Source organism: Nyctereutes procyonoides, unplaced genomic scaffold (assembly GCF_905146905.1).
Source record: "Nyctereutes procyonoides isolate TBG_1078 unplaced genomic scaffold, NYPRO_anot_genome, whole genome shotgun sequence".
Classification (NCBI taxonomy): Eukaryota; Metazoa; Chordata; class Mammalia; order Carnivora; family Canidae; genus Nyctereutes; species Nyctereutes procyonoides.
Window position 1 is genome coordinate 66372245 of NW_026575140.1, and position 12738 is coordinate 66384982.

Genomic DNA, 12738 nt, shown 5'->3' on the forward strand with positions numbered 1-12738 from the left:
TACAGTAATATGTTATTAGAATTTGTATTTCCCTCTTGATATTAAAAAGAAACATCTCTGAGTTATGTGATAAGCATAAAGAAATGCCTTTCCTGAATTGATGCCAGTAAAGACTGAATCCCCAAATCCCAAGATATTTAGTTATTGTGTCCAGATGCTGGGATGACAAGTTTTATTTACATGTCCCTCATTTGTTTCCATGCTTGGTTTGGTTCCTCTTTGCTCTGCAACTGTCCTTGGGGGCATTTCTGCTTAATGGAATAACAAGATCAATAAGCAAGGCTGTTTTATTGGCCTTAACAAATGGCAGAATAACTGGCCTGATGGCCACGTTTTTGTAGATCTGTTACCAGGACTTTGATGTTCTGGTTTTATAATAGCCATTTCTCAGGAAATGCAGATTGAGAGATTTAAAGAGTCCTGATGAAATTATGTAAACCCCTGGATCCAGTCATTCTCGGTTAAGTAATTCCATAGTCTCCCTGGAAAAGCCCCTTTTTTTCCTATTAAAGTATTGCAAGTATTATAATTAGTCATATTGTGTTGTTGCCGTAATTCTTATGGCCAAGGTACATTAGATATACTTTCTATTTCCTGTGGATAGTTTCTTCTACCACAAATCTATATGAAGAAGAGGTACTCTAAAGGACACAGATTAGTTCTCATCTCTACATTACAAGTCCTCAGTTTGCATTAATATAGCAATTTGGCAACATCACTTCTCACTCTACACAATGATATTCACTTCAAAGTTACTTACACACAATGTTACACTTTTATATCATCTTTTATTATAGGCCTTCATAATAAAGAGTTTATGTTAGTTTCCTAATTAGTTTTCTAATTAACAAATTGCCACAAATTTAGTGGCTTAAATCCATGCAAATTTATTCTTACTCTTTTAGGGGTCAGAATTCAGAAATCAGTCGTTGGGTGAAAGTCAAGGGGTCATCCTTAATTTAACATCCTTTGTCATATGAAATAATATTCACTCTTTTGTCATATAAGGCAAAAATTACATGTACCAGGTAATAGGAAGTATCTTACGGGCTCATTATTTAGCTTACCACAGTGCTCATAGAAACTTTTTCTCTATCTCCTGATTTGAAGATATTGTCTCCTAATATGTATTTCTGTATACAAGGAATGAAATTTGAATTTCATATTGAAAAAACATTTCTCTTAAATAATATATGAATGTTTTTTATATTTTATATAAATTGTGATGGCTCCATCTCAGTCTTTTTAAAGAAGAGAGCAGGTTATTGTGCTTGAGATGGAAGTTACTTATAGGCCAGAAGAAAAAGGTAAATGTACAAATAAGGTTAAAAGAAATGTGTTGAATAGCGATATAAACCATGTTTTCATAGGGCGAAATAAGGATTCCTGGGAGAGGTGATATTTGAATTGGGTTTTTCAGGTAAAAAAAATTTGAATAGAAAGAGGAAGGCAGGGACATAAATGAATTTCAAATTAAGGGAAATATTAATTAGTTATTTAATAAAAATTCTTCTAGCACCATTCTGGACGCTGGGGTACTCGATTAAACAAAAGAGAGAAAGCCCTTCTTTGCAGTATTTGTAGTCAGGAAAGAGGAAGCAGACAATAAATGTAAGCAAATATATGTATAGTCAAGTCAACATAACAATTATGATGAAGACAATTGTCACATTTGAAGAGGGTGGATGTGGTCTGTACAGCTAGAGTAGTGGTTCTCAGGCAGCGGTGATTTCGTCTGCTCAGGACATTTAGTAATACATGGAGACATTCTTGGTTGTCAAAATGGGAGAGGTGCTACTGGCATCTAGTGGTTAGAGGTCTGGGATGCTGCCAAACATCCTACAATGCACCAGACAGACTCTCAGACAAAGAAATGTCTGGCCCATACTTCAGTAGTGCTGAGGTTCAGGAACTCTGGTCTAGAGGATGAAAGTGAACTTGGTAGGAGTCGAAGTCACTGAGGTTAGCAGAGGCCTGCTCATAAGAGCCTGTTGGCATTGGTAACTTGTGGGTTTCATTCTGTGTGTAATGGGAGGCCCTCACAAGGCTTCAATCAGGGAAGCCACATGACTCAATTTGCATTTTATTTGTTTATTTTTTAAGATTTTATTTATTTATTTATTTATAAAGAGAGCACAAGTGGGGGGAGCAGCAGGCAGAGGGAGAAGCGGACTCCCCTGAAACAGTCCCATCATGCCCTTCAGGGTTTGCAGCCCATCTCCAGCAAAATTACTGATTTCCTCAACATCCTCTCTCTGTGTTCTCTGCTTGCTCAACTGAAAGCTGGATGGCTCTTGCCTGGGATTTCTGCTTCCTCTGCAGCCTCTCAAGTGGTAGCATTTTATTTCTTACAGTACACATCTACAAGGTATGAAGGTGAGTTGAGGGTCCTCTCACTTTCTCACTTCCAAGTTGACTTATCACCACTGAACAGCATATTATTAGATTCTCCCAGCCATCACCTACCCCCGGGACACCCCAATCACTCTAAGTTTTAGCTCTTTGATTACTGACTCTTTCCAATACTATGATCATAATTCCTGGATATGTCAATGTCCATGAAGATAATCCTCCCAAGATCCTGGAATGTTAGTTACTGGGTCACCTCACCTTCAATAACATTGCACCCTCCATATCCAGGTCACCCACTTCCATAGTTCTCTCTTGTCATTACCAATAAATTCAACCTCTTTTCTGACTCAATGTTAAATACCTGTTAGTTCCCATTCACCCACTAAAATACTCAGATCCAAGTGTCTTAATTATTAGGACTTACAATCCATTGATGTCATTGAACCATTGTGACCCTTTCATGACCTTACTAGTCCTCTTACTCAGTTTAAATTTCATGGTTCATCATTATAAACTGTCTCCTTCAGACATGCTCAAGTACCTGGCACCTCTCTATATTTACTATACTTGGCTAGCAAAACCCCTGCCTTGGTTAAATCCAGTCTTCCACTTATTTTGTATCTGTACCCCGATAACTACACATTGCTGGGGAAACTCATAAACATGATTGCTATAGACAGGATATTTGTGTTCCCTAAGTTCATATGCTGAAATCTAATTTCATAACTAATAGCCTCAAATAAGCTCTTGGCATGGATCTTAAACTTATTGTATCTTGCTAGTTTTTTCATTCCTCTGCTCTTCCTGATGACCACTGCTTGCCATGTTCTAAAGCCTCCATTGTCCTCACTTTTCTAAGTCTTCACACTCCTCAGTATTTGGCCTCACTGGTCTTTCACTGAGAACATAAAAGCCAAAAAAGAAAGAATGCCCAATATATTCATCATCACCACTGACTACCTGGTTGCATTTGTGCCCATTTATTGTTCCTTCGTGCTTGTTATTATGGATTAACTGACCCTTCTTCAACTTGAGACTGATCCTTTTACTTGAACATTAGGTCTTGCTCCCTCTCACTCACTCCAGCACATAATTTACAATAATTCCCTCTTCTTTCATGAATTGTCAGTTTTACTATCTCTCATTGATCATAATCTCAGTTTATAAGTGATTTTTATTTCTCCTATCTGAAACAAAGCTTTTTCTGACCCTATTCTCTCTTCCAATTGCCCCTCATTGCTCTGCTCCCTCTTATAGTAAACATTTCCAAATATTAGTCTATGTATGTTAGTTCTAATTCCTCTTCTCGCATTCTCTCTTGAATCCATCCCATTTGGGCTTTCACCTCTTACCTATCCGTTGAACTTTCTCTTGGTAAAGTTACCATGCACTTCTTTGATACCATGTAAACTGGTTAATTCCTGAGTCTACATCTTACTGGATCTATAAACTGCCTTTTACATAGTCTTCTTCTTAAACACCATTCTTTCTTGGCCTTGAGAACGCCACACTCTGTTTCTGGCTTACCTTGCTGGCTGCTCCTTCTTAGTTGGAAAATAAACAAAAAATTCATTTTGTCTTATTCTTTCTTCTTGTTGTCAGCTCTTCCTCACTCTCCTGACTTCCAAACTTTGGAATGTCCCAAGACGCAGTCTTTCAATAATTTCATCCTTTGATGATTCCCAATTTCTTTTCCTACCTACAGTCCTAACAAAGCTGCACTTCCCACAGTCTTCTTGCCTCATTCAATGACAATTCCATTCATCTGGTTGTTCGGGCACAAAACCTAGGGATCATTCTTTAGGTTCATTCCTCAGGACTTGGCAATTACAATTTCTTCTGCTTGTTATGTTTACCCTCCAGACAAGTACATAAGTGGCTTCCCACTATATCAGGCCTTTATTCAAGAGTTGCTTTTTGAGGGAGGAATTTCTCTGACCACTCCTGCTCCCCACCCCCCCCCACCCCCCACCCTCTGCTCCTGCCACCCTCTTGTACCCTTGTCTCCCTTTTCGGCTTTATTTTTTTTTTTCCACAGCATTTATGATCTGATGTTTTATATTTTTTACATATTTTTTGTGGCCTGTCTTCCCTCATCAGCACATAAACTCCACAAAGACAAGTACCTTTGTTTTGTTTACTATTATATCCCTAGTGTCTAGACACTGCGTAGTATATGGTAAGTGCTCAAAAAAATATTTGTTGAATCAATGGATATGCCTCAACAGACTCTGATTCCTTATATATATTTGGATCTCAATAAATGATTGTTGAATTCATCTTTGTTCAAGATGGGAAAGGATCATTGAGTACAAACCTATATTTTTTTTTCAAACCTATATTTTGCAAAGAGAAAGCTAAAATCTTAAACATTTTAGCAAGTGATTTACCATAATTGCACAAATAGCAGTGGGCTATAAGTAAAAGTCTCTTCTAACTACACATAACATTTAAATTTGAAATAAAAGCAGAGGTTGATACACTTGAGATAGTTTGGAGCAGTGAATACCTGAATGGATATATTTATTTTTGTATTTGTTCTATAAATATTTATTTAATGCCCCTATGTGCCTTGCCCTGTTCTTGGGTCTGTAATAAAATATTGAACAAGACAGAAAAGATCCCTGCCCTCGAGGCTGTCAGAGGAGACAATTAAAGAGGCAATCATAATAAAATGTGATAGACCATAAGAATGGGAATTGAAGGGTACTCTGCCAGTAGAGATAACCTGACCTGAGAAGAAGCTTCCTGGAAGAAATTACTTTTAAGGTGTGACCTAAGGCTAAGCAGGAGAAACTGATCTTAGCTTCTTCCCAAGCAAAGCTGGGAAGTTTGTGACCAGAATCTTACCACTTTGAGAATCTTAGAATTCAGAGTGTTAGATAATCTAGTCAGATTCCTATTAGCTTCTGTATCTTATCCCCTCCATGTTTATTATCATCATTGTTATCTCCACAATCAGCATTTCATCACCTGGGCCATTGTTTTAGCTTCTGATATAGTAAGAACTTGCACTTTATTTGAATAAGGTGACTTTAAAAAAAAAAAAATCTAAATACACAGTGTCATGAGAATTCCAGCAGTGTTTGCATCCCATGAATGAACCCCGAGGATGAATATTTTCCAAATAGCCCTGAAAGTGCATTATGTAAAAATCTGGACTTGCTTGATAACCTGTTCCTCACAAAGTACCCAATATTCTGAGATCTTTTTCCTTTACTTCTCCTATCTGCCTCAGCAGTACTTTAAATTGCTTATTAGAGCAGTTAGGCATTTAGAATATTAATGAGGACTAGCATACTCCTCTATTAAATTACAATGATATGTTAATATTCAGAATTTCGGTGTCACCTTTATTTTGGAGTTTGGGCCACTAATAAAGGCAACACAGAGTCAAGGTGATTTTCAGATCATTTTAAAAGGATAACTAATATAAAAGGATAAGAATTTCTATCCTGGACTGCTTTCCATTTCAAAGTTGATGAGGACAGTGTTCTACTGGCAATAAGGACAGAAAATTTATAAGGGTATGCAAGGCAGATTATGGTGCGACCTAGCTGTTGAATTTTTCATCTGTACCATAAACAAAGAAGGATGAGAACCATTTACTCTGCATTTCAAAGATCTGTACATGAAAAGAGGCTGTAGAGTAGGGGAAACGAGTGGGGGAAACCGGCACAATTAAATTCTAATCTTTAAAATGTCACTGCATGTTAGACATTTCTGTATATGGCTTCTCACTCTTAATATTTTTATTTTTTATTAAGCTCCTATCTCATTTGGAGAACAAGTCACTGAAAAAGCAGCAACCAAGGGGTTATAGCTCCCAATTACATTATGGGTTCTGAAGTAATGCTGGCCCAGTGTTTCAGTACGGCAGTGATTAATGTGAGGAGATTTTCTTATCTTTATAACCCACTTATACAACAATATAACACCCTGATAACAATCCCTGAGCTGGGTAAAATGAATTATCATCATGGGTGTTGGCAGAAACTTCAAATCAGAAATGCAAAATAAACTGAAATTTTAGTGACCACGTAGTGTTCACTACAATCAATGGTTAATGCCAGAAATTTTGGCATGTGTCCAGAAGGTGAGGAGGAAGGATTAAACCAAATGTTTCTGACAAGGACAGCAAGGGACTTTTAAAGGATGGAATGTTTGTTTCCTCTGATGTCAAACACTCTGACATCTACATGATCTAACAATGTCATTATATTAACACCAGGTCAGCATTTAGTAATTTCTTCTGATTCCAGCAATATTGACTATAATGTTTCACTTTTTTGCCTTCCCTTACTGTTTATTTAAAAGCCATCCCACTTTCTAGGTATTGTTTTTATTCCTTTGTCTGTGCATAGATGTATATGTATGTATTGTGGTGTGTGTATATATACATACGTATACACATACATATTCATTAATATATGCACATATGTATTACAGTAATTTTATTTTTTCCAACTACTCTACAAGGTATATACTTATTCAAAAGAGGGCTATGTCATTAATATCTATGAATCACTTTGGTTTAACAGATGGAATGATTCTTTTTTTATGTAGCTTTAAAATGGACTTTTTCATATCCATTGGGGCTTCTTAGCATATGATAATAAATGTTTGTGCACATTTAAGGATGTAAAGAAACTACCTGTGATAAATGTTAACCATTTGGAATTTAACAAATGTACTTAGGCTCCTTTGAGTCTCTTGCTCAATGTTTACGAGTGTAAATTAGAGACCTGAAGGCATGAGCAAGGTTCTGATGCATTGGCATAAGGCATAGGTTGCAAGCAGGTGGCCCACAGTGATGTTTTATTTTGTCATGATTTAAAAAATATTTGTAATATTTTTAACTTAAAAATTGAGAGTGTTCACAAAGACATTTGACTTTCTGCTTGTCTCAAAATATTAGGCATCTGGGAACACTTGACACATATTCAGGGGTATACTGATAGATGTTTAACGTCCAGCTGTCAAGAAAAAAGAATCCTCATTTGCAGCATTTGCCATTTCTGTGCTATAAACACTCCCACCATTACTGATTTCAAGCTACTGATGTGACATTATAAAAGTGGAGTTGAGAAGATATGCACACAATCGGCTGTTGTAGACCAGTATGAGCTAGCTCACTACTGTCTATATTAATCCTCAACACAACTAGTTGAGGTTACTAGCTGCTCCTTTAGAGGAGGCACCATCTCTCTTGTTCTCCATATTTCCTACCAAATCTGTGTCTCATATTTAGATGACCTGCTAGTCCACAGAGGGACTTTGTGTTTGTGACTTCTGGCTTAAGGAATAATTCTGTTAAGAATTAAGGCCTGCTACCTCAGAAAATGAAATGAGCTCAGTGTTATTTATGTGTGTGCTGTGTAGTGAAGGCCTTGTGTTGAATGAGCAGACCCAATCAGGACGGCATGACAAACCGGGGGCAAGAAAAGCAGACATGGACACAATGTGCCAATATCCACGCATCTGAAGGGTGGAGCTCTCACCTTTTTCTGGAGAACAGCTTTGCAATGGGTGGTAGATAAAGGCTAGAGCAGGGATGGTGGCAACGCTAGGATGACAGTGTTAAGTCAAAAGAAACAGCCCCCCGGAGGCAGCCCCCTGGAATGTCTATGTAGAGCTGGTAACCTGAGCAAGCATCTAGGGATCTGAAATGGTCTTGTACTTCCCCAGGTGCCTCTGGGGATGTGTGGCCAGATAGCTGCCATACCCACTCTGGCCCTCTGTATATTCTATGCTCTGCTTTCAGGAACCAAGGCTGAGCCTGCCCAGAAATGCCCCATATGATGGTGAGGGGTGAAGATGGTACAACTTTAAGGTGGTGCTGTTCCATAGACTATGCCTTAGATGGTCCCTCCTTAGCCTCCAGCATATAGCCTGTACAACCATACCTGTGTGAAAATAAGACCAACCAACTTTGCTCAGAGCTCACTATAGCAAGGGAGTCAGCCACCATCACTTGCATTTTGATGGAAACTCAAAGATAAGCAGAGGAGTGGGAAAGTTTTATAGTGGAAATGATGGGAGGCCTCAGGTGTGCCTTGATTGGGAGCTGTTGGTGTGGGGGGAGCTGTAGGTGGGTCAAATGGAAGCCTATAGGCATGACATCTTGTATGATTGGTTAAGGGTGCATATTTGGCTCTCTCTGGTTGGTCCTAAATTAGAATGAGGGGCAAGAATTAGGGAAGCTGGGACACTGGGTGGCTCAGGGGTTAAGCGTCTGCCTTTGGTTCAGGTCATGATCCTGAGATTCGGAATCGAGTCCCGCATCAGGCTCCTTGAATGGAGCCTGCTTCTCCCTTTGCCTGTGTCTCTGCCTCTCTCTCTCTCTCTTTCTCTGTTTCTCATGAATAAATAAATAAAATCTTTAAAAAAAAAGAATTTGAGAAGCTGTCAGTTATTAATCAAGTCCTGTCATTTTGAGCTGGATTGTTACAGAAGTTATTGCTTGGTTTCCTGAATTGTTAGTAAAGATAGCAATCCAGCTTCCTACAAGTCTGACTTAAATAGCTGGTAGACTTCCTTGGCTGATTATTGCAAATAAGGGGGTTGCTCCAGGTTGTGGGTCAGTGTTCTATTTTCACATATGGTCTGGGCATTGTCTATTTGTATATTCAGTCTCAGATAGTGGCCCTGACTGCCCTTCTCAGAGACTGCCTTTTCTCTGTTATACATTTTATTTCTGAGAGTATTTGTAAATATCTGTCAATATTAGGTCCTCCAACAATTAAATGGAATTTTACAAAATGCATGTTTTAGGTGGTATGATATTTATGGTAAGAAACATATATTTGGTCTTCATCCACTATTCCTGGCACATAGCTCCTAAAGCCCTAGGAATTCCCTAAATTATGCTAACTAGATGAATTTTGGAAAGCTGAGGATGAGAGTTGGTTGTCAGGGGAACCCAACCTCTCAACCTTCAGGGAGAGGAGAGGGGCTGAGGATTGAGTTCAATCACCAGCCATCACTAATCTAATCAACAGAGCTTCCATTAACCCAAAAGGATGGGGTTCCATTTTGGTGAACACGAGGAGATGCAGGAAGAAGGGTGCATTCCTAGAGCATGGAAGCTCCATGCCCCTTCCCACATACCTTGCTGTATGCATCTATCTACATAAATTAAATCCCTTTATAATGAACTGGTAATATAATAAGTAAAATGTTTCTCTGAGTTCTATGAGTGCTGTAACAAATTAATCGAACCCAAGGAGGTAGTCATTGGTACCTCTGATCTGTAACCAGTTAGTCAGAAGCACAGGTGACAACCCATACCTACAAATTGCGTCTGAAGTGGGAGGTAAGGGGTCAGTCTTCTAGGACTGAGGCCTTAACCTGTGGAATCTGGTGCTATCTCCAGGTGGCTAGTGTCAGAATTGAGTTGAATTATAAGATATTCAGTTGGTGTCAGAGAATTGCTTGGTGTTGTGGAAAAAAACTCCACATGTTAGAAATGGATAATACCAGAATCCTAGCAGTGGGAAAGGGAGATTGATGGAGATGGCATAGAATAGACCAGGTCATTGAGCTGCAAAGGGAAGACAGGAGAACACACAGAGAAAGCCTGGCGCTAGCAACAGGTCATGCTCAAGAGACTGGGCACTCCTCTATGCTGGCTCTATTGTATTTTGGTGTTGCTCAAGTCTGTTGTATTTTGGTGCCACTTAGTCTTTACTGGAGGAGTTTCCATCTAAAGTGATAACTGAACTTAGCTGCCCACCTTGAGATATCTAGACCAGCAAAGGGGTTCAATATATCTTAGCAAAGCAGTAAAGTGTAATATGCCCATAGCCAACATGGTAGCTTTTTAGGCCATGCTATTGACCTCGAATCAGGCCTGGATCAGAGTCCAGCCTCCGTCGTCTCTGGTCAATGGACTCAGCTCCTGTCCCCATGAGCAGCACACACGCTGAAGTGCCATTTGGATTCCTTTTAAAACTTGACAAATGGTGTACAGGGAGTTGTGCTTCCAAATGTCTTTGGTTTCATATTAGAGAGGAGTTCTTGAAAGTTGGAATTCCTGGATTCTGCTTTTTATTCCACTTCTATCTTGCAACTATCTCTTCAGTATTTTGTTTTTCTCCAACCCTCAGACATCGGTCTTTCCCACCCTTTTAAATAAAATTCCAACTTTTAAAGATATTTCCTTTGCTAATTAGAAGCAATAAAATAATTTCTCTCTAGTTTTGGCTTATCTTAATGAAGCATGAAGACTTTCCCTCCCATTTTTCTGCCTTTTCTTCCACCTCTCTATTTTTCCTTATTTCTTCCTTTTAGCTTATCTATGTGTCCTTTGGCTTAGCTATGCCTGTGTTATTGGGTAGTGTTGATGGGAATTTAGAAGGCAGGAGTATGTTATTGAATTTGTTTGCCCTGCATTTAATACCGTTCAATATCCAGCTATATTTTCTGGTTTGACAGCAGTGCCACGAGAAAATAGTTTCTCCCCCCAGATGACACACTGAACTTTTAAATTTCAAACCATCTATGCTAGATCTCTAGCAGAAAAAAAAAAGTCATATAATTTTGCATTATTTGTGGTGATGTCTGTTCAAATACATTAAGAGGTATAGAAAAGCAAAGGAAATGGATTGGGAACCACAAGGCATCCAAGGTTGTAATAAGGATACTGGGAAGTTACTGGGATTTTTTTTTTTTTTTTACCACTGTGTAATATAAGGTAAGTAGTTGATAACCAAACAATGCTTTGCGTTAAGGTTTATTTATTTTTTTTATTTTTTTTTATGATAGTCACACAGAGAGAGAGAACAAGAGGCAGAGGGAGAAGCAGGCTCCATGCATCGGGAGCCCGACGTGGGATTCAATCCCGGGTCTCCAGGATCGTGCCCTGGGCCAAAGGCAGGCGCTGAACCGCTGCGCCACCCAGGGATCCCTGCGTTAAGGTTTAAATGGTAGGTGTCTTCATGCTAATTGTCCTCAGACAGACACATTTTTAAAAAGTCTCTCCATCTCTCCTTTTGGACATATACTCCCTTTGGAACATATGACTCAAAAGTGAGCACAAAGTGCTTTTTCAAGAAGAAAAATTCACTCTTTCCTTCTGGCAATCTTCCTCCTGCCAAGGTGGTCCATGACTCAGCAAATTCTGCCATTTGTCTCATTAGCTGGGTGGCTTTAGTAGATGGTGTCATTCTGTGCCCTTTACCCAATGGTGCAGTGATCACCAGCTGCTCTCAACCTCAGCTGCTGTATCCCTAAGGGTTCCAACAGAGAAACAGAACCAGTGGGGGAAAGAGAGAGAGAAGATTGATTGATTGATTGCAAGGATTGACCACATGATTCTGAGTGCTGGCTAGGCAAATCTGAAGAAATCCATAGGGCAGGCTGTCAGGAAGGGCAAGCTAGACTTCATAGGCTGAATTTGCCCCCAAACTATTGTCTATAAACAGAATTTCTTCCTCTCCAGGGAAACCTCAGTTCTGCTCTTAAGCCTTCTAACTGCTTGAATCAGGCCCACCCAGATTATCTAGGATGATCTTCTTTACTTACTGTAAACTGATTATGGACTTTAATCACATCTGCAAATACTTTTACAGCTATACCCAGTGTTTTACTGGGTAACTAGAGACCACACTTAGCCAAGTTCCCATATAAAACTGTCACAGCTGCTCTTCCTCCAGAGAATTGCTCTCAGGTGATGGGAGCTGCCTGGCTTGGAGGGATATGTCCCCAACTGAGGAGCATGCCAGTCATGCACTGGCTGCAGGGTTACAAAGACCTGCTTATTCTCTTTTAAGATGGGGATGGTTTGTGGTTCAGTTTACATGAATTATTATAGATGACATATAGTATGACTATCTAATATGTTACATATGATTATAATATTATATAATAAATAATAATAAATAATATTATATATTAAATTAATAAATACATACATCCTAAATTACTATCGCCTTGTGTGCCAGAAACCAGCTTTGTTTTCACCAAATCATTTTTCCTTTTCTTCTTCCTGGGCACATAAGAGGACAACGTTATTTTAGGGTGGACCATGTGACTAGATCTTTCAGCTGCTATAAGCAGATGTGATATGTGTCACTCAAGGCCAAAATATAGAAGGGCAAAAAAAGTGTGGGTTCTCTGCATTTTCTGTTTCCTTCTGTGGCTACCTGGATAGTGTGAAAAGTTTAAATGCTGTAGATGCTCGAGGTAGTGTAGCTCTGTGATACTAACAGCAGTGCAAGTCCATGTGTCAAACATGGTGCAAACCATGTTTTTATTGGTTTGGAAGAGCTTTATATATGTTAAGGATATGACCTTTTTACTGTAACACACATTACAAAACAAGTTGGCCTAGGAGGAAACTGCCTTGGAGAGTCATTAGACCTGGTGTGGATTTTCATAAGCAAA

The 12738-nt window shown here is 39.0% G+C and overlaps 1 long non-coding RNA gene across 1 annotated transcript in view; it reads left to right on the top strand.

Moving 5' to 3' along the window:
* LOC129497448 (uncharacterized) overlaps nucleotides 1-11271 on the top strand; it is a 30097-nt gene extending 18826 nt beyond the window's left edge. The window contains exon 3 of the long non-coding RNA XR_008661947.1: nucleotides 11119-11271. This is a non-coding gene — a long non-coding RNA (uncharacterized LOC129497448). The remainder of the gene's footprint in view (nucleotides 1-11118) is intronic.
* The last annotated feature ends 1467 nt before the right edge of the window (nucleotides 11272-12738 follow it).